The following is a 23,287-nucleotide window of genomic DNA, read 5'->3' on the forward strand; positions in this document are numbered from 1 at the left end:
AAGAATAAGCAAACTGGAGGACAGGAGGACTGAATTTGAATGCACAACAGAACAAACAGCCAAAAAAAGGGATAAAATTGGAACTGAATCTCAGAGAAATGATGGACACCATGAAGCGCACAAATATAAGAATCATCAGTGTCCCAGAAGGAGAACAAAAGAGTAAAAGACTAGCAAGAGTAGCTGAGGAGATAATGGGGGGAATTTCCCAAACCTTATAAAAGACAAATATATGTAAATTAAAGATGCCCAAAGAGAATAAACCCCAAATAGAATAAATCCAAATGAGTTCACTTTAAGACACATACTAATCACTCTGTCAAATGCTGAAGAGAAGAAGAAAGTCCTGAAAGCAAGAGAAAAGTGATTTACCATACACAAGGGAAGTCACATAGGCCTAAATTCAGACTATAAACAGGCACCACGGAGGTGAGAAGGCAGTAGTATGATAAATTTACAGTTCTGAAAGAGAAGGGCTTCCAGCCAAGAACTGTTTATCCAACAAAGTTGTCCCTGAAAAGTGAGGGAGAAATTAAATTTTCACAAACAAATGCTGGGAGAATTTGTTAACAAGAGACCTGCCACAGAAGAAACTTATTTCTGTAATGGGGAAAGTAAGCCTACCTATAATTATAGCTAAGAGTCACTTCCAGAGAACCTCTTTTGTTGCTCAGATGTGGTCTTTCTCTTTCTAAGCCCAACTCTGAAAGTAAATTCTTAACCTGCCCATCCCCCTACATGGGGCATGGTTCCAGGGATGTTAAGTATCCCTGGCAATGTGGAACATGACTTCCAGGGATGAGCCTGGCCCTGACTACCTGACAAAAGGGGTACAAAAACGTAACAAAATAAGGTATCAGTGGCTAACAGACCTAAAATACAGTCAAGAGTCTCTTCTGGATGCAAGTCTCAGCTAGACACTGCTAATTGCCACAGTATGTCAAGTCCCAACTGATAGTATTGCTGAAAACCCTATGAAAAAAAATACCTAGAGCTCTAACAGAGGCTCTATTGAAGTTTCACTCACTAAGTTTATTTTTCAGAAACTTAAAAAACTTCCAGATTCATCCTATGGCAGACAAACCCTGAAACCTAGAGGCACCAGTATCTCCAAAAATATCAACTAGTTGCATCCCCCTATCCCAAAAAGCTGACATCCCTTTTCAACATGAAGAAGTTGGAACAGCCATTGCCTAAATATCCCTGAAGATTGGGAAAGGATCAAATGAGAAGGAGGAGTTGTAACAGAGAAGAAAAGGATTAACAAATTGTTGTAACTACTGAATCACTATATTGATATTTCTCATTATTCTCTAACGTATTAGAAGAGCTAGAAGGAGATACCTGACACTGTGGAACTATAACCCATACCAACTGTTGAAATCTGTTATATAACTACTTGTTAAAATATACTATAAAAATTATTGCTTTTTTGTATATATTTTATATTTCATAATAAAGTGTTAAAAAAAACTTTGACTAATCAACTGAATAATAAATGTTATATGAAAATAATAGAAAAGATAAGTAGAATGTATATGACAAACTTATGATTATATAACAAATGTCCATGTAGAAAATGTTTTAAAATTTTATTTAACTGTGTGTGCTGGTTTGAAAGGATTTATGTACCTCAGAAAAGCCATGTTTTAATACTAATCCCATTTCCAGCTGAGAGAGAGATGCTGAACCTTCTCGAACCAAGGTATCTTTCCCTGGATGCCTTAGATCGGACATTTCTATAGACTTGCCTTAACTGGGACATTTCCACAGCCTAAAAACTGTAAACCTGCAACTTATTAAATTCCCTTTTTTAAAAGCCATTCCATTTCTGGTGTATTGCATTCTGGCAGCTAGCAAACTAGAACACTGTGTCTGTCAATGCTTTTCCAATAAAAAACATTTTTTTAATTAAAATATTTTCCCCAAAAGGTGCATCTTTTATAATGTAAGAACATAAGCTTTTGAAAGCAACTTTGGACATTTAAATGAATTTACATCCTCAGAGCTTTTTCTATCCTAAAATCTGGACTTTTCCAAGTATCCTCCTCAGCACTGAAAAAACCCTCTCTATCCAAAGCAGCATTGAAGAATGTACACTGCTAGACAAGACAGACTTTATAACCAATGACCACCCACAAATAATTCTTAATCATAGTCAGCAAGAGCATAACAAAAAAGGACACGTGAAGAGCAACCATGAAAAAATAAATATATACATATATATAAAACTAGCTATATAAGAAGCTTAAAATTCTTGAGGTAAAGAATTAAATGAAGTAAAAGGAAAACATTAGTACATTACTGAGGCATATTACATTAACACTAGTGAAATACACAATTCATGCTCATTCCAACTTGGAATTTCCATGTCTTCTAATAGCTGGCACGGTAAATAAAATTAACAAAATTCAAAAAATAAAATAATACCGGGGATGCAAGGGTAGGTCAGTGGTAGAATTATCTCCTGCCTTGTGGGAGACCTGGGTTCAATCCCCAGCCCACGCATACAAACAAAACAAGCTAACAAAAAGAAGAAAACAAACAAAAAAATTCAACAAATGGTACTGCAATAACGGGTTACTCAATGGATAAAGAATGAAATGTGATCCCCGCCATACAGCATAAAAGAAAAAAAAAATCAGTGCCTAGAGTTCAATAAGTATCAGTTATCAAACTGTGGTAATAAAGACTACTTCTAACTATTGATCAAATTCCATTTCCTTCTTCTTCCTGGACAAACACCTACACTCTACTTTCCAACCTCCTCTGCAGTAGTCGGGGTCAGGGGACCCAGTTTTAGTCACTGGCCTGGTTCATAAATACCTCCCAACACTCCTCCATCCTCTTTTCCCCATCAGGCTGAGACTAGCCCAGCTTTGAAAGTCGCTTGTTGAAGATGGCCAATCTGCCACCAACTGGTAGAGCAGAACCACCTGTGTTACTATGTGATAAAGGAAAACACTTTCACTATTTCAAGCAATCACAGATTAGGATCTAATTGTTACTACAGCCTTAGCCTCACCTAGCACTCTAATTTAACTTTGCTTTAAAAAATAAAATTTAAAAATAGTGCATGTTCATGATTTAAAAAGAACAAACAAAACTTCTAAACAGCACAATAAATAATAAAGTTAAAAGTACCCTTTTCCAACCACTCCTACTCCCTCATCCCACTTCTCAATGGCAACCACTATTAAAAAAACATTGCACATCTTTCTGGATATTTTCTATGCTTACACAAGCACATGACCGACCACACACACACACACACACACACACACACACACACACACAGAGTACATCTTTATTTATTTATTTATTTTTTACCAGAAATAAGATCATACATCCATACTTTTTTGGTTTTATTTTTTCACTTAAATAGATCTTGGACATTTTTCCATGCCAATATAAATAGATACTGTTTTCTTTTTATAACAGCTCTCTAGTAATCCATTATATGGACTGTATGATTATGCTGCAATTTCTGTCATTATTAAAACAGTGACTATTCCTTGTTGGTGCTTCAAATTCTTGAAAGAATTCTGAGAGGATATGGCAAAGATGTTATTTAAAAAGAAATGCCTTGGCATTGTACCATCAAGAGAACCTATGGAAAACTTTCCTTTCTTAAAAAAAAAAAAGCAAATGGCCACTAACATCGCTCATAGACCAAGCCCAGGATAATCCGCAGAATTTTCTGTCCCGTAAAGCTACCCCTAAACAAATGAAAAGTGGTGGTGGTGAGTGTATTTTCTTAATCAGGAAAGAAAGGATGGGGGGTGGGGCACAGATATTTCGTGCTATATTCAAAACAACCACAGCAAAGAGAAAAAAATCTTCAAGGGAATCAGATCATTATTTATATGAACAGCAGTCACTTATCCTAACAAATGCCACTCCTTGCCCACTTTAGCTGCCTTCATGTATCACTTCGTGTCTTGTGGACAACAGGCAAATGGAGTCAACAAGGGAAAAGGCTCATCTCTCCATCTCTGCCAATGTGGGGGACATAAAGAAAACTGCCTAAGCCATCTCTACTTTTAACCTCCAGACTAGAAGACCTACTTAAGATTGATTTATGGGCCAATAACAACCCAGAGATAAGGGCTTTTCAGCTGTACTCATAATCAATCATTCATATGTCGTAGTGATGCAATTTTTTTTCTTCTAATAGAAATTATAATTCTATCCTCCTCTTCTGCCTATGAGCTGGACAACCAAAAACCATTTCCATGAAACTTCAATTCCATTCTGTCAGGATGTCTTCCGCCAATAAGTTGGGAATATGGCTTTTGCATTTTTGTTCAATACTAAGTACTCCCAGACTTGGGATGTAATTCCTTGGGTGCATGTTATGGCATCATTCATGTTTCCTCATATTTATAAACACTCATTTATGGTTAAAAGGCAACATCGGGGTGTCTAGAGAGTAACATATTCCCAAGAAAAATGTTCAGATATGAAATAACAATACCATACTGGCCACTAAGCAATGTGCATGACCCATGTCATTTCATAAAAAAACTGGATGAATATATTTTGAAACAGTCTTTGATATAGCATTGTAATTTCTCCAACTTAATCCTCAACAGCTCAGCCACGACTGTGCCAGCCATTCTGTACCTTTATTTACTGACAAGTGGGGGCTGGGTAGGCCTGTGAGGACAGGATAAAAAAGAAAGACGAAAGACATGGACCGAGAAAGGCATCACAGTGTTAAGAAAACATGCAAGTCAGGAGGCCTGAACGCTCATCTCAACTCATACTGGCTGTGCAGTTTTAAGCACACTGCTTCCCTGGGCCTTGTTTACTAAAATGAAAAGACGTTGAGGGGAACAGGGACGCTGATTTAGGAAGTCTCACCACATGACCCCAAGGTCTTTTTCAGCTCTTCAGTGCTATGAAAGGAGCCCAGGCAGAGACAGACTATCTCCCCTTAGTCTAAGAACGAAGTTTCCTATTCCAGGCCATTTCAGGCAACCCCGGACGTTCGTATGGGCTGCGCTCCAAAAGTTCCTTTCTAAGTAAGCTGCCTGGAACTGGAATGGATTCTTCCTATAGAACTAACATCGTTTCCAGAGCATCCCAGGAACAGCAGCACTGGCACAGGAGAAAGAAGCAGAAAAGCCCTGAAGGAAGGGAGAGAATCAGGCTTTCAGAAGTTTGGTCTGGTTTTGTGGAGAATGAGACAATAATAAGAATTTATGTGACTGGAATGCCGTTTATCAACTATAAATACATAGGAGGTTGCCAACAAATACGCTGACTGGGTAAATGGGAGGAAACAAGCATCAATATTCTTAACAGCAATTAAAATTCTAAAAAGTCCAAATGGTTAATATATATATATTTGGCAATAATCACTTTAAAGATTTATTAATAACCTTCGATGTTCTAAGATATCAGTGCTACCCCTTAGCCCAGCTCCTGATTTCCCACCACACAGATGGCCTATTACTTCCACAGGTTAGTAGGTGCTACAAGGAAGACAGACTTTTTCAAATGTACCATAGTGGCTGTTTTCCAAGAAATGTGATCTGAGAAACTTACATTATCACGCACTTCAGTCTCCCTACTCAATAGAAATCTCTCTACTAAGTAGTTAATTAATAGTTTGGGGGCCAAGGAAAAGGCAGGGATAACATTTAAAATATGTTAGAGCACACATCAAGAGGAAACAAACTACAAGAAACAATTATTTTAATCTGGGAAAAAATTTAACTTGAGATGATGGGTTCCTGATTAAAGAACCTCTTTAAGACCAAAGGCTTTGTAGAAATTCCAAGTAGCCTCAGTCACACACCCTCTCCTGATTCCTTCCTCATTAAGACCCCAAGCAAAAACCAGTAGCAGAGTAATAAACAAAGACAGCTGCATTGGAGTCGGGATAAAGAGGCGGCCACGAAATACTAAAGAAATTTAAAAATCAGCAAGCATATTTTGATTTGCCTAGAACCTTCCTGGGCTGACAAAATAGAAAGCGCTGCAATTCCTGTCTTTTAGGAGTTCCAAATCATGGGTGCACATCAAGATTTAAATTGCATAATGACAATTAAAAATGCAACCAAAACTTAAGAATATCAATAACCTGGAGTGTCTGCACCAGAGAAAGTTTTATGAAGAAGGTAGAACTTACAGGACACATGCAATTTTGACAAGCAAAGTACATACCACCCCCAGTCGGTGAAGACTTGTGCTCTTCTGCTTGCAGCAAAGGACAGATAACTTTTTAAGTGCTTACAATGAACATTTTATCTTACCTGTATTAGAGTAGTCATCTATTATAAATTATAGCAAAAGTCATGATTCTAGCACTAAAAGTTCCTGATTCAGAATTGCTAACAAAATATATTTCTTTGGACAACAAAATAACCTTTCACCAGGATGGTGACTATAAGGCTGTCAATTGTGCTTTGGCTCCTTAAAGGTCAATGTCTCAACAAATTGTATAGAGCAAGGCTATAACAAATCAAAACAAACACTTGAAATTATTCTTTGACTTTAATTCTTAGAGCTTTAGAAACCAAAATTCTCTTCATAAAGGATTTCAGAAAGGATAAAACTAAAAATACCTTGGAAGAGATGTTCCAGTTATTTTGACTGGAAGGGACATGCTTTGCTAATCTTTGCTGGATTAACAGATAACCTGAAAACAAATCTGTCCAGACAGGGATATAGATGGCCAACTCCAAAGTCAGACACACCTTCTCTGATCTTCTAATGTTAACGATACCACTCACTCCCCTAAAAAAAAAAAAAGAAGGCTCTAAACAAAGTCAACTAAAAGAAATGAAATCCCCTGACAACGTGCTCAGAGACAGCCAAGGAGAGAGGGTCAGTGACAAATGCAGTTATAGAAGCAACCCCACTCATCACTGGTGTTCGGAAGCATCCTGCTTCACAAACCTTCAACAGCAAACATAAAACAGAGCTTGTCTCCTTATCAAATGTTATCCAGGGCGAGTTCTCACTAGTGCTTTCATTCTTCACAGCTGCAGTCTAGAGCTCATGCTAATAGGCACTTTTCCGACGACAACTAAGTCAGGGTTTTTCTGAAAAGGTTGCCAGATGAAAGCGGGGGAGAAGAGACAGAAAAATCGGAAGTTCTTTTTAACAGCCAGTTGGAAAGAAAACCATTTACAGTACACAATGTCCCGAGGACCCTGGCATCTGAATACTAGTGGGGTTTCCCAAATTAATTTCTATTTTTGTTAAAATAAAATCCCAGTTAATGCAAAGGTTCTCATCTTATGCATCATATAGTATTAATAGTGTGCCTTTTCTTCAATGAGAGAGGATACTTAATATGAGTAATCAGAATATTAACAATATCTAATATTCACTGACCACTTGACTTGTGCCAGGTTACATAAAGCATCTTTAATACTACATAGAACACACAGACTACTATATAGAATGCTACCAACCAAATGAATCCTAAGAAGTAAATGGACAGCCCTAAAGCTTGGAGGTGAGGAGGACTTTCCTATCCTCATATTTCTCAGCCCTGAATCTCACAGTAAACAGAAGAAGGCCAGTGAGCCGCCTATACTATATACTAAAGCACAGGCAGGTATACTACCATAATTATCTATTTCCTAAGCTCTTATCTAGTACAGTATTCAAATATGACATTTTATTATGCCCCGTACAAATGCACGTTTTAATATAATCAATGCCATTTTCTATTTTCACATAACCATTTCTTACAACACGGCACCTACGGGCTTTCTCAAAAGGCTTTTGCAGTGTTTGGTTTCCAGGTGAAAAACAGATTAAGACCCCCAATAAGATCCACGAAAACCAGTAGCAATACAGGCTCATCACCGCGCATATACTGGCCTCCCAATGTTGAATGAAAGTTGGGAATATAATCCGATTATTGTAGTGTATTGTAGATCAACAAGGACAAAGTAGACTCTGTAAAGACAGAATTGAAACAGTTTCAAATGCTCTGGCACAGCTGAGGACTGTTCACCAAGTCCAACCTCGGACAGAAAGGCAGAGAGTCAATTTATCATAAACAGCATAGACTTTTTTAAAGCAAAGGCTAAAACCTACCCTAAAGAGACCAAGGGACAAACACCAATAAGCTCTGCTCACTATGGCTTTAAAACAAAAAAGGGAGGGGGAAGGGTATTTTTTCACACGGATTCATGGATGATTGATCTCCCACTGGTCTTTAAAGACTTAACATGCATCCAGCTTTTATAGGAAAAAAAGTAAAATGGATCTGAGAGCAGCTGTCCCAACTCCAGTCAAAATCAACAAGAGAAGGAGAACTGAAACACTGGCAACATTAAACTGGCATTGTGTACATTTGTCACTTCTCTAAATCTTATGAAAGATCAAACACAATGTTTGTTATTAAAATTAGTAATCCTTAACCAGAACTCCCTGGTAAATATCATCAGTAACCTGTTTAAAACAGTCCTGTTTGTATTTTTGTATAGCATATTAAATCATATGTCCAGGAAACAGTTCACAAAGCTTTTAACCAGGAAGCATTAATATTATTTCTATTACAATGCTTGTACACCTTTGCTCCTGTTCAAAATGTATTTAATTCCCGCTTTGTACACAGATAGGCACTTTTACCTGATGGATATGGCTTTTACAACTCCTGTCCTCCCTGAAAGAAAAACTGGTAGGTCAAAGGCAGGGAATATTCAGGAATACAGCCCAGCCCAGAGAAGACTTTACAAATCAAATATGCACATACTCACCCTCAGAAGCAACCCAATCATTCAATTCCATAAAATGTGGTATGTCCCCCAATGTACCTTTATTATGCATCTTGAAATTAATGAGCCTACTTTACTGCATGCTTCTTCATTTCAAATAACCTAGGGCTCACGGAGGCCTCTTCTCTAACAGCGCTCCCAAACATGAAATGAACAAATTCTGCCAATTAGAGTCAGCAAAGATCTATGTTTTGAGCTCAGATCAAACAAAACCTGTCTTTCAGTTACCCTTGGTAACAATACCAATGTAAAAAAGGGCTGTGTAACAGGGTGCCACTTTACTCGCTGTAACATCTTGGGATTGGACCCACTTATAATATTTTTTCTGTCTGAGTGATTCCCTTCTAAATAAAATAATGAGATAATTCCTTCCCTTCCTGCTTTTTCTTTCCATACCCTTTTCACTACCCTTTCATCATCTTGGAAACTAAATCACAGTTGTCAAAACTGAAGGCAAAGAAACAACCTTAAGAGATGCAGAGGAGAATGAACCAAAGAGTGGGGGAAGAGGGGTGTTCTTTTGGAAATACACAAAACTAAGACAAGAGACCTGCGTTCACTCTCAGTCTCGAGTCAGAAACTCAAACATGTAATAAGAATATACTATTCAGCCTAGTTCAGTTCTCTTTATTAAAAAAAAAAAAAAAAGGAAGATTTTATTTCCTTTGTTTCTGTTTCATAGAGTTGCAGTGAAGCAACATGGAACAAAGAGTCAGCAGACTACAGAAAACAAAAATTAGGACAATTTTTTAAATGCTTTAAAAGGTACAGTGAGTTCAAAGCACATCAAAGACTGTATAGACTGCAGAGAAGGAAAAACAACTAAGAAAACAGATAACATTCTTATAGAATCAAGAATCACGTGTCCTACAAGTACTAACAGCCACCGGAAAAAGTTTCCACTACAAGGTGTTCAAAACAGCCTAGGCAGTGTGGCCAAGGGCTCCCAAAACCCAGTTTCTAGGAATCTAATTTTAAACATCTTCACAGCTAACATATCACAAAAATACAGTGTTCCAAAACGCTGTAACACAAGTGCTAAAAATCACCTCACCAAAAATAAAAGTGGAATTTCAGGCAAAATCAGAAGAACAGAAGCCATATTTCTAAAGTCCTTCTGAAACCTTCCTTTTCTCTTTCTTCAAATACACTCACCATTTTCCTGTGACAGCCCCAAATAGTGACGATGATGGTGGCGACAACTACAATTGCAATAATTAAACACTTTGGCATGAATTCCAAGATGTTCCTTCCAGGAGAATATACCTTCTGCACTGCAAAACTTCTACACTGGCCACCCTTTTGCTATCCTACTCCCAGCAAAGGAACTCTTTTGTATCCCTTCAAAAGGCTGATGTTTATCCTTGATGAGAGGATCAACTCTCCTACAAAAAATGATTTGGTCTGTATCTCCTGCTACTCTTTTTTTTTTTTTTAAGCACTATGTGTGTAAGTTTGAGACTACTTTGTAAATTTTCACTGATAACTTACATTTATCATTTATTACCTGCAGAGATGAGTAGGTAAATCTATAGGGACTAAAGAAAGGCAGAAGTTTTCATATTCTTTACAACTGATGTTGAAACGTCATCATGCACAGCAAATATGGAAAATGCAAACAGTGTGGTACATTTTGTTCACCATTTCATTTTCTTGGTTCAGTCCCATAAATGTAATTTCTTCTGTAGGTATCAAATCAAAATAATCCACAAAAATATATAAGAAATGGAATTCAACAACTTATGAATTACTCATTTCAAACTAAAGCTAAGCATTTTAACTGACACATCCTATTTTGAAACAGCACAACCACACCATTTCATTTGCTTGGTTCAGTCCCATAAATGTAATTCCTTCTGTAGGCACCAAATCAAAACAATCTATAATAATCTGCAAAATATATGAGAAATGGAATTCAACAACTTATGAATTACACATTTCAAACTAAAACTAAGAATTTTAACTGACATGTACTTTGAAACAGCACAACCACAGTGATCAGGCTTGTGCTTTTAGGAGACACTGCTGGAAATACAGTGCTGCTAGAGGCTGTTCTGCAGACTTCAACAAAAGACATGCTAAGAATGTCAACAATAATAAACAAAAATCAAAGTGCACACTGTTCTGAAAAGCACAAGGCATACCCAGGCTTTACAGGCCATTTGGAAATTTCTTGACCACTATGAAGTGGTACTACCTTGTGAACTTAGAGTAACAACCAATTCATCAATAAAGACAAGAAAAAGATTGTATCCACTCTTGGGGACCTTATTCCATTAATTATCCCCTTTCTTTAATGCATTCTAAGTCTTTTCTTTTCCACTGTTCCTTCCTCTGTCTGGAAATACGGTCAGGCCTCTCTATTAAATTATCTCTGCTCCATGCTATGTTTCCTTCCACGAAGTATCATCTACACCAGCTCCCTACAGCCCCAGCATCCCCTCAACCTTAATCCCTGAGAGTCTGAAACTGCTCTTCTTAGGTACCAATAACCTCACAACCTTCTAATCAAATGCTCTTTTCCAAGTTCTTACTCTCCTAGTTTACTGCTATGTTTCAAACATTTCTGGAAAAACTTCTCTTACCTGAATTTTAATGAATTGCACTATCCAGTTCTCTTAACTCTAACATAGAGCCTTTTATAGGTCTTCTGGCTCTCCTTCCTAAATTTCTAAATGTGGACTTTCCTCAAAATTGTACCTTTGCCCTTCTTCTCTTCATACATGCAAAGGCCTCATCCGTTCTGCAGTTTTCACTGCACTGTACAAGGCCCCTCAATTTACTCCAGTCCAGGATTTTTTCCCCAGACATCATCCCACGTTTCCAAACTGATAGCTCACATTGGTGTCCACAAGCAATGCAAAGTTATCATGTCCAAAGCAAAGTGCATAAGCATCTTCTCAGACTTGTTCCTTCTCCTTATTCCCAACAAATATCAATACCACCGTCAACTCAGTTCACCCAAACTCAAAACTTCAGTTCTCTCCACCTTGTCCGCCTTGTCCACATCTGTCCTCCTGTTCATCTCATCATTACATGCTTCTTTCTCCTTCTATCATTCGTATACCCTGGTTCAGGTCTTTAGCAGCTTCCTGTGCCTTGATGGTACAATGGCTTCTGAACTCATCTCTTGGCTCTACAGTCTCTTCGCACTCAAAGCATGCTTCTAAGTCAGAAGTACAGCCTTGATCACTTCATGATTCTCTCCAAAAATCTTCAATGACTCCCTAATAATCTAAGTTAAGATCCTCCACATTCTGACCCCATCTAACTTTCTGGCCTCAGATATGTACATACATATTTTATCTCCCCAAAGAGATTGTAAGCATCATACTGGCACTCATTCCTAGATCCCTAATTCCACCTAAAAGTGCTACATGGAATCCTTGTATTCTTTTAAACATTAAGTGAGTATACATTCTTTTAAAAAAAATACCTTGATAATTTTGTGACACTGTCAGAAAAATCGAACAGCTATACAAGAATTTAGAACTTAAAACTAAGAACTAAGTAAGTAGAGTGGAAGTCATCTTGCCAAGTCGTCCTGTAACCATAACCAGCCGCTCGCTTAATTAACAAACATCTCCATTGCTTCCATACAACACTCACAGATGCCACAGCAACCAGAATTCTCACAGCTGGTTACCCTGTGCTATTGTAATCTCACCAGCTGAGCACTGTGTTGATTATGATACAGTTGTGGTTTATTCCTAAATCTGTTTATGCTTGTTCTACTTATTAAAATACAATTTAAACCAATTAAACTTGAATCCAAAAATAAGAGTAACTGATCCTATGAATGTTTGAGAAAGAGATGAGAGAGGAAAAATTATTTTTAATTTCTTTTGTCTCCAAATTAGGTGTGGACCTAATATTATAATAAAATAATAATATTTTATTATTATAAAATATTAAGAGAAACAATAAACATAGTGAAAATTTAAGAATCTAAACTTACACCGTTTCTCAAGTGACTGCTTATTCTCTTTTAGATAAATAAAAACTAGTAATAATAGGCAATACATTATGGTTGTAGTTTAGACAAGGAAGATGTTTTAGCACACCAATCAGCAGAAACTGCTTCAGCCCAACATCCAAAGATTGGTGAATGGACATTTCTATGCGTTGAGGTAAACTATATATGTGTCACTTTTTATTCCTGGCTTGATATCTTCAATTAACTGAACCTAGCAATTCTCATCACATCAGACAAAATGGTTTCTAGGGTCTAGGCAAGATTTTTTTAATTTTGGTGTTTTGTTTTTTTTTTTTAACCCTATAGGAGAGATAGGAAAAAAGAATAAGCAATACTGCTCTCCCAAAAAAACAAGCATGGTATGGAGAAATAGATAACTTTAAGGAAATCCTCTCATTGTATTCAGCAAGAGTTGTGTTTTTATTCCAATTTTATGTCCAGCTTTTAAATCCCAGGCACAAATCAACAGTGGAAAATTTGGATGTGGTAGAAGAAAGCAACTAAACTGGCTAAATGAATAGAAAGACCTAAAAGGTTTAACAGACCAGAATTGGTTTGGAAAAGTAAAGGCCAAGAGGGAACTTAATAACTGCTTTCAGGGCTCTGATACAGGGGTAAGCATCAGTCATCCTCCCCCCCCCCCCGTGGAGAAAAATACAAAAGGATGCGGGCAAAAATTACAACAGAAAGCACTTCCCTAACCAGAAGGTTTTGGGGTGGGTCTAAAGAGTCTACACAGGAAGATCTTAGATCTTCCTTCCCTAGGATTCTCTTTTACTTTCTTTAATGTTTTTTATTGTAAAATACATATACAAAAAAGCGATAAATTTTTTTGTATGCTATACGCCAGGGGTCACATTTCATTCTTTTTCCATGTGAGTATTCCATTATGGCAGGACCATTTGTTGAATTTTTGTTTGTTTGTTTTTCCTTTCTTTCTTTGCTTGCTTGTTTTTGTTTTGGGAAAGTACATGGGCCGGGAATGGAACCCAGGTTTCCTAGGCGAGAATTCTACCCTTGAACTACCCTTGCACCGCCCCCCCCCCCCAAGTACATTTTAACAAGTAATCACAGAAGAGATTTCAGAGTTTGGTAAGGGTTACAGCTCCACTATTTCAGGTGTTTCCTTCTAGCTGCTCCAAGATACTAGAGACTAAAAGGAATGTCAATATAACGATTCAGTAGTCGTACTCATTTGTTAAATCCTATCTTCTTTGTTATTACTCCTTCTTCTTGAATTCTTCTCCCAATCTTCAGGGATATTTGGGCTATGCCCATTCTAACTTTTTCATGTTGAAAGAGGGTATTGACAATATTGGATGCGGGGCTGGAACTAGTTGATGTTCTTGGAGAGGTGTCTCCTCTGGGTTTCAGGTCTTATCTGACCTAGGAACAATCTGGAGATTATAGGTTTCTGAAAAGTAAACTTAGTGCATGAAAATTTTGTAGACTCTCAGAGTCATATGTATTTTTAAGGTTAACAAGAATGATGTTGGTTGGGGTTTGGGAAACTGTGGCAATTAGCAATATCCAACTAAAGCTTGCTTAAGAGTAGCCTCCAGAACAGCCTCTCCACACTATTTGAACTTTCTTAGCCACTGTAATCTTATTTTGTTACATTAGAATTCTTAGCTCTTTATGGAACATAGCAAACAATTTCCAAGTCCTGGTGATGGGCAGCCAGAATAGTATTGTGCTTTCTAAGTACACAGATCGCAGAAGATATGAAGCATAGCTACACAAATAATTCAGGACTCAAGCATCAAAAAGGCTGTTATTTATGAAAAAAGAAACCTGTGCACAAATTTAGACTAGAATAGCTTGGGAATGTATATTCCAGACATAACTATGGAAGTTTGTCTATACAAAGAGTGATATTCAACTGCGTTTCACAGACATCACAATTAGATTTTCAAAAATTAGTTAATTAATACAAACTTCCAAGTCTCACAATACTACCTAAAGTTAATGGTTCTCAACGGGGGGTGGGGGAGGGATCTGAAAATGTCTGGAGAGACTGCTAGTTGTCACAGGTGGGAGGAAGGGATTCTACTGGAATCTAATGAATAAAGGGCAGTAATCCTATTAAACTTCCTATAATGCATAGAACAGACAGCCCCCCCACAACAAAGAATTATTCAGTCCAAAATGTCAACAGTGACTACTATGAGGCTATTCTGGAAGTTACTCTTATACAAGCTTCAGCTAGATATTGTTAATTGCCATGGTATGCCAAGCCCCAACCAACACTATTCCTATAAACCCTAAACAATATCCAGGGCTCTGAGACTCTATAAAAACTTCACTTGCTAAGTTTATTTTTCAGAATCCCAAAACTCCAGATAGTTTCTAGGCCAGATAAGCCCTGAAACCCAGAGTTACCAGTCTCTGCAAGAGACTCAACCAGTTATATCCCCTACCCCATAATATCACACACCTTTGCAACATCATTAGAATAGCCATTGCCCAAATAACCCTAAAGAGTGGCAGAAGGATCAAAGGAAAAAGAAATGTTATAACACAGAAGATAGGATTTAACAAACGAGTATGACTACTGAATCATTATATTGATATTTCTTTTTAGTCTCCAGTATCTTAGAGAAGTTAGAAGGAGATACCTGAAAAGGTAAAACTGTAACCTGTACCATTCTGTGAAATTTATTCTAAAACTACTTGTTAAATGTACTTTGAAATTTACTGCTTTTTTGTATGTAAGTTATATTTCACAGTAAAAAATGTTTTTAAAAAAATGTCAGTAATGACGAGGTTAAGAAATCCTGATCTAAAGGATTAACTTATTACATATTTGAAACACAGTTAAACACAAAGGCATTTTAACATGTAAACTTTCTTTTATCCTTTTTGCAAAGTATGGTAGCTTTTGGAATAATAGTACAAACCCTGATGAGACACAATTTGTGGACTCAACAGTTTTTTTCTCTGAAAGGCAGGAAAGGTTTGGGAAGAACCACTGAAATTCTGTGAGCTCTTGACCAGAGTATCAACTCTGCTATTCCTGGAGACAGAAGTCCTGGGTTTGGCTCCCAGCTTTACCCACGCTAGAAGTAAGACCCAAACAAGACATTTAACCTTGAACCTCTCTTATTTGCTTTCTAGCACTGCCTGTTTTTATGCAGTTAGCTGATAATCAAATGAAATGATATATGTAAAACCATGTTATAAACTAGATGGCACTAACATTGTTTTGTTGTTTTTTAAAACAAATATTATCATTCTGGGTTAACCAACTTTAAAGTTCTCTGAAGAAATAAATGTAGTAGTACTATTTCAGAATAGTAAGACATTTAAAAACTCTATTTCCCTATGTTGGTTTGTTTATTTTTGTTTTGTTTTTAATCAGATAGTGCAGAAAGTAAAAGTCCCACACACCACCACCCACCCACCCACACACATTTTATTTTGAACTAATATTAACATTTTGCATTAATGTGATACCTTTGTTATACATATACCTTTGTTATAATGATGAAACATTATAATATTACTATTAATTATAGTCCATAATTTATATTATGGTTTACTCTTTGTATTCTAGAGTTCTATTCTGAGAACATACATATAACCCAAAATTAATCATTACACCACTTTCAAGAACAGAATTCAATGGTGTTAAATTCAGTCGCAAGGCTGTGCTAGCATTACCCCATCCACAACATTCTTCCATTACCCAAACAGAAACTTCTGCCCTCAGTAATCTGCATTTCAATTTCTGACTCTATGAATCTGCACATTCTAATAATTTCATATAGTGAATTCATACAATATCTATTATACTTTGTCTAGCTTATTTCACCCAACATGATGTTCTCTAGGTCCACCCTTAGATTTTTTTTTATACTGTTACTTCTTTAATTAAAAAAATAAATTTATACTGTAAAATGTCTTTTTAAAACATTATGTATCAAGCATTTTAAACTGCATCAAATACACATCTAAAATATACAGTTTTGATAAATATTAGGGCAGAAGGAATGACAACCATTAATTCAATTCATTATAATTCATAACACAGAAAAATTAGACAGTTCTCACACACTCCTGAAGGAAAGCACAGTAATAAAACTCAAATAAAGTAGATTAAAAACGACTGTAACTGTAAAAATATTTTCATTATTGTCAACTAATAAGAAAATATCTGCTCAGTTATGACCAACAAACCCCATCATCTATCTAGGACCTATATATATATTATTTACTCTGGGGCTAGTGAAGAATAAATAAACTATGTTAGAGGTAACCTTAAAAAAGAGAACAAAGAGCTTTGAAGATTTAGATTTCCTGGAGGTTACTGAAAATCATCGTAACACTTCTGTACCAGAGGGTCCTCTCAATCTTTATTTTTTCCTTTTTTACTTATACATATAAGTAAAGTACACATGTAAGATGCCTTTTAAAATATACATATATATTTTAGCTGTGCTTTAATGCTAAAAATATGTGACCTTTATTTCATTATTAACTTCAACATTCCATAACTAAATTCAGGCAGGCAACACCATATTGTTCTGGATCCTTTTTTAACCAAAAGAAAAAAGGAGGGAGGGGAAAATAAATAATTATGCAACACAAAGCAAGAGTTTTACCTGTGCAAGTGCAGTAATGATATCATCTAGTAGGGAAAATTCTATTTTTTTTAAGTTCCAGAAAGCTTAACATAGGGAACACTAAATAAGACATAAGCATGACCTAAATATTTTCAAAAGAAAAACACACATAGTTGTTTGGAAGAGTATGAATTTTCTCTAGGAAAAGTTTTGTAGAGTCTATGCTTTCCCCAACACATGAAAAAGTAAAGCATAAAATGATTAGGATTTTTCTTGTTCACCCTTCACATAAGAAATGCTAAGTTGTGGAAACTACAGTGTCAGATTCTTAAAACATGGCAAAACCTTAAGCAAAGACATCATATTACATTCCTTCTTTGAGAGCTTTCCCCCAAAAAACATCAAAGTGAACTCAACTGAAATAAATGGGATCAAAGTAAAAATAAGAGCCGAACTTATTTCTTATAGGATCTAATGTCAGGAACACTCCATAAATCTTAAATTGAATGCATTCATCCCTGAACACAATATGCTGATACAAGGTAAATAATCAGATGGAAACCATTCAAAAAGTCTTCCCTCCACAGATGAGGAGTCTTTACCTTGGCATTTATACAGTACTTTAACTTCTAAATACTCACAATTACCAACTAAGGCTGACAGAACACCTGGAGAAGCAGGATTATTACTGTTCTTCACACCAATTCACACATATAAGGAAGAAGGAAGAAGGAAGAAAGGAAATACGGCCATTAGAATCCTTTCCCTCTGTATTAGTGAAGGGGGGAGGGGTGTCCATTTATTTAAGATAATAAAAGTTCACCTAACATAATTCTGAATTTTAGTTTCTTTAAGTTGCTTTCTACGAATAACAATTGTATTGTACAGTTCAACAACTAAAAGAAAGAGCTCAAATGGCTCACCCAAGTTCACAGAACTAGCTGGTAGCAGTCGAGACTAAAACAGAATTCTCCAGCCTCCTACTTCTTTTTCCACTATGATACAATAGTATGAAGAAATATTTGATTAACTTAAATGAGTGTTAGAAATGACTGGTTCCCAGATGTCAGCCAGCCCATACCAGCTCCACTGGAGTCACATGGGGCACGTACACCCACAACCCCACACCAGAGTCTGAGATTCTGAAGGCCTAGGACAGAGCTTGGAAGATGGTATTTTTTTATCAGTCTTCCAGTTAATTACAATAATCAGCCTGGTAAGAAAAAAACCAGTGGTTTCCAGTGAGGAAAGTGCAGTGACCCATGTATGGAAGGGGCACACATGAATTGAAAGTTTCAATAGTACTGATGGCAGCACTGAACAGGTTTCTTGCAGGTTGCAGCCCAGAACGCTGGCCAAGTGTACCAGGGGACCTCGAGAGCAATCCCTCAGCCAGGAAATGGGACTGGGGGTACAGATGGAAGAAAGGTGGACCTGCTCCCCAAGAACTGCCACAGGGCTGACCCTCAGCATGCCACTCCCTGAGGAGATGCTGAGCACCCTCCCAAACCAATGCAGCCAGAGGGGCTAAGAGCCCAAGAAAGGATCCCAAAGAAGGAAGAGCAGGTGGGAAGGAGCAGACACTGGCCTTCATGAAATCTAAGCCCCAGGCCTTTGCCACAAAAAAGAACAGGGAGTCCATTTCAATATGAGTATAAATTTTAATTCGTTTGTGTTGACCAACTATTCTTTTAGTTTCTATTCGTTGTATCTGGCATGATTTTGATTCATTATTTCAGAAGTTTACTGATACTCTAATTTTTATTGTCCTGTAATACAAATTCTTTGTTAAAAAAAAAAAGAAATATAAAATATGGAAATGTGTCAAGGGGAAACTGAAAATGCCCTACCATTAATATGACTCTCCAAAAGGCAACTCCTAGTAACAGCTTTTATGCATAATTCAAACCTGTATTTTACAAAAATAGAATTATAATATCTATAGCATTTTACAATAGGCAAGTTTCTCAAAAAGAATTCTATCTGATTATTAATAAAGTGATATATTTAACAAAATAAGATCCTGGTTGTATGCAGCAGGTGCCTGACATTAGACTTTGCATTGGGATCTATTTTAACTAGTCTTGTTGGAAAGGGTGAGATTCCCAACAACAGGAAGAGATGGGACTTCAACAGGGGCCTGAAAGATGGAATGATGGCAATAGATAAGCTGAGCCAGAGGGCATGGGGGTGGAAAGAGGAGCCAGGAAAGGCTTGGAGATAAGAAGTATCAGTGTGGCTGCAGAGACCGGACATGAGGACAGAGGGAGGGAAAGATCCATTGCTGGACAGCAAAGGTATGCAGGCACACGTTTGTGAAGTTCTGCTTTAAGTGCTCACTCATCCTTTTAGACTCTAGGAACAAGGAAGAGAGCAAAGCAATTCCCTATTCTTTTTTTATTTTACAGATTGTTAAAAACGTATCAAATATAACTAAGCTGAATGCCTTATCCAAGGTCCCCCCCCCAAAAAAAAACCTGGCAGAGCCAGAATTAAAAACCCTTCAAATCACTCCCCACTAGCTGAGTCCTAAGACTGCCACACTGCCACCCTCTCATTATCTCGCACAATACCACTGTGCACTGCCCAAATGCCACCCTTTATCTGAAATTCAGACCTTGGCTTCAGTGAGAAGGCTGCTGACAAATGGATAACCTAACACAGCACTCAATCTTTTAATAATACAGTAAATTAACAGCAATGCTAAGAAAAAGAAACACTACATTCTGACCCAGAAAAAGGGGAATTTAAAATGTAAAATAAACACATTCTAATTGAAAGGAGACAAACAAAAGGAGATTTTCTCTAATCTTAAAGAATAGACAGGCTTTATTCCACAGCATAGTTAATTGAAGGTTTAAACATTCAATAAAGTAATAGAAATTACCTACTGCCTAGGAGTAAGAAGGGGGGAAAGAGAGTTGGGAAGTACAGAGAGCATGCATTTGATCTAGGAAGTAGGAAAGGAAATCTGATTTGCACACAGGGGAGTTCCAAATGGGATTCCTGTCCTTGAAAGGGCTACTCCTTTGATTTCATTTCCTTAAGAGAGAAGCCCTGCCTAGCTGGCTGTTTTCCCCTCATATATGACCCAGATTTTCTCTAAAATTAAATGCCCTGCCTCCGTTCACTAAAATCCACTTCTGTCCCTCACACAATCAGGAATCAAGAAATAAAGTCTTGACAGAGTTATGAGTGTGCAATTTTGGGGAGAACATTTAAACTACTCCCTAAATTCAATGTGCGCTTTGGTGCTATACGATAGAAGAGAAAGAAGAAAGGCCCTTTATAAATTAAAAAAAAAAAAAAAAAAAAACTGAAAAGGGAAAGTATACCTAAAAGCTACATGAAATCTATGAGGACTAACAAAGAGACAGAACGCAAAGTGGGTGATAAATGCTGAATTTAGAATTTAGGGCACAAACATCTGTGGGCTGGAAGAGCCTCAAATGGTTGGACGAGTCACGCCAAACTATCTGCTGACCATTTCCTGATTAGTCAGGAGGACTGCACTTTCAATGATCATAAACACACGATGTGCTGAAGAGCGATAATTTGATACACATACACACAAACCTACACACATTCTGAAAACTGAAGTGTGGGGGCTATTAGATTTTTTGTTAATGATTTACTACCTACCCGTATTCACAGAGCCTGTAAGGAAGCAAAGTCTGCATTGGGGGTGCAGACAAGCAAATCGGATTGGGAGTGGTGATCCATGTTCCTGCCTGGCTTCTGCCCAGTGCTTAGCCGTGATCTTCGGCAAGTCCTTAAACCTTCCTGGGCTTTCATTACCTTTTTCAGAAAATGGAAAGTTCCAAAAAAAAAAAAAGGTGATCTCCAAGGGCCAAATACAATATTCAGAGAATTTAATTTTCTACACAAAATTACAGTGTCAATTCTGATACAGCCACTCTATTGGAGAGGACATAAATATAATCCCAAAAAAACTGTATCACTTAGGTGTGCCCTGGAAAACCATTAACACCCAGACTTACCTTGCCCAGATGCCGCTGTTCATTCAGACTAGACATCCTGGATACTGGGCCCATCTCCCCAGAAGAACTGGGGAACACAACAGAGACAGCCCAGGAAAGAGAAAACCCACAGATCTCAGGGCCCCCGTTCACTCTATACCAAGGGGACTCTGCGGCCACAGTGGCCCCCAGAGAACAGTGGTCTCCATCTAGCTGTCAAGGCTTCCCAGAGCCCAGCCCTGTCATCCCAGAGGAGGTCTGCTCCTGCCTCTGAGCTCAACACACTTCTCGTTTACACACTCATGTAGCACTAATTACACACGGGCTTGTGGTAGGTCTTAATTATTTTTTATATCAATATTGAATTTCCCCCACATAGCTTATGTCTTATCTCCTGGATTATATAAAAGGTTCTCACCACTCCCACAGTGCCTAATACAGAGCATTACTCAATAATGCTTAATGAAATAAATGCTTTTTTTATTTCCAAAAGTTCCCGTATGGCAAAAGTAATCTCTACCTAATTTTGGAATCAAATGTAATTGTACTAACACATATTATACATGTGTGTATCTGTATGTACATATATATATATACACATACACACACATACATACACTTTGTTCCAAACAAATATATACTAACCAGAGAGAAGGGACTAGGGTGGAAGAGAGCGAAGGAGCAGATGACTATGTCCAGTTACTTGAAAATTCACAAATAATATAACAAACCTATTCAATTTAAACCTCCAGAGAACATTTTTATTGTTAAAGCAATTACCACTTTAAAATAAACAAATATCTCCTTAAGGAAAATGTAATAATTCTAAGCATAAAATGGAAAAATATATAAGCAAAGCCTGCAAGGTATAACAAAAGCTAGTTGCTTTCAAAAAGGCCACCTAACATTTAGAATTGATAGCATGTCTCAATGTTTAGTTGCTATTCAGATTAAAGCATCTTCATCATCTGTACAAATCATGAGTTATACTAATATTATCACCAATTTTACATTTCACAACCACTTCAGTGAGGAGTGCTAGCAAACTAAAGCTAGGATCCTCAGAATCACTAATAGAAACAAAATACCATCAGCTCTCAAACACTCCTGCAGTGGCTACTAGGCTTCAGAAGGCAGCATGTGATTTGGTATTTATAGAGATCTATTTTAATTATTTTGCATATAAGCCAGTGTTGAAACAGGGCTGCAGAGCTTAAGCACACACGAACTGGGGATGAATGAGAGAAAACGATGGGACAGAGAAAGATCAGCATAAAAACTCTTAGGAAAAAGGATTAAAATGTTCTTAGAAATAATCCACAAAATAGATGATACTTAGGCAACTGTAGGTTTGTTTAGACGTGTCTTGCTGAAAAGAAAAGGTATTTCCCAGATTATCAAAGATCACAGATGATACACAAACACACACACCATATATGGAAAGCCTTTGAGTCAGAAAGCAATAGACAGGAAAAGATGGAGGCAAGAGGAAGGGTAAAAATAAGGGGGAAAAATGGCCAAAGAAGAAACTTATGACTTAGAACAAAGCAATAAATGGAAGTTAAATATCTGAATCAATGTTTATCAGCTTATAGCTTCCAAGAGTTCATCTAAGATACTAGTAACAACATTGACACTTTTTCCTGTTCCTACAGTCAATATTCCAGACCCACTGTAATTAAGATAAATTGAAAAATAAAATTAACCTACAATACAGTGTAATGATCTGACCGTGATAATCAAATTAACATGATCAGCTAAAAGTCAAATTGTAACTTTCTTTGAGATAGGGTTATCAGCAAATAAGGTACAGCTTTAGACTTAAAATACTTAAACAGACAAATGATCTTGTTTACCTTAACTCTGATAACCATACACCAAGTAGGACGAGAGTGAGTTTTTCACAGCTATATACCAGTGCAATCATGAACACACAAAATCGATCTGAAGATCAAATTAATAACCCATGTTTTATGTTTAAGCAATTCATTTGATTTCCAATATGTGAGGAAATATTCA

General features: G+C 37.0%; 1 protein-coding gene across 4 annotated transcripts in view; it reads right to left on the bottom strand.

Annotated features, from left to right (window-relative positions):
• Nucleotides 1-23,287, bottom strand: part of DIP2C (disco interacting protein 2 homolog C) — a 500,644-nt gene that overhangs the window by 462,663 nt on the left and 14,694 nt on the right. The window lies entirely within an intron of this gene.

This window comes from Tamandua tetradactyla, chromosome 1, assembly GCF_023851605.1.
Source record: "Tamandua tetradactyla isolate mTamTet1 chromosome 1, mTamTet1.pri, whole genome shotgun sequence".
NCBI lineage: Eukaryota > Metazoa > Chordata > Mammalia > Pilosa > Myrmecophagidae > Tamandua > Tamandua tetradactyla.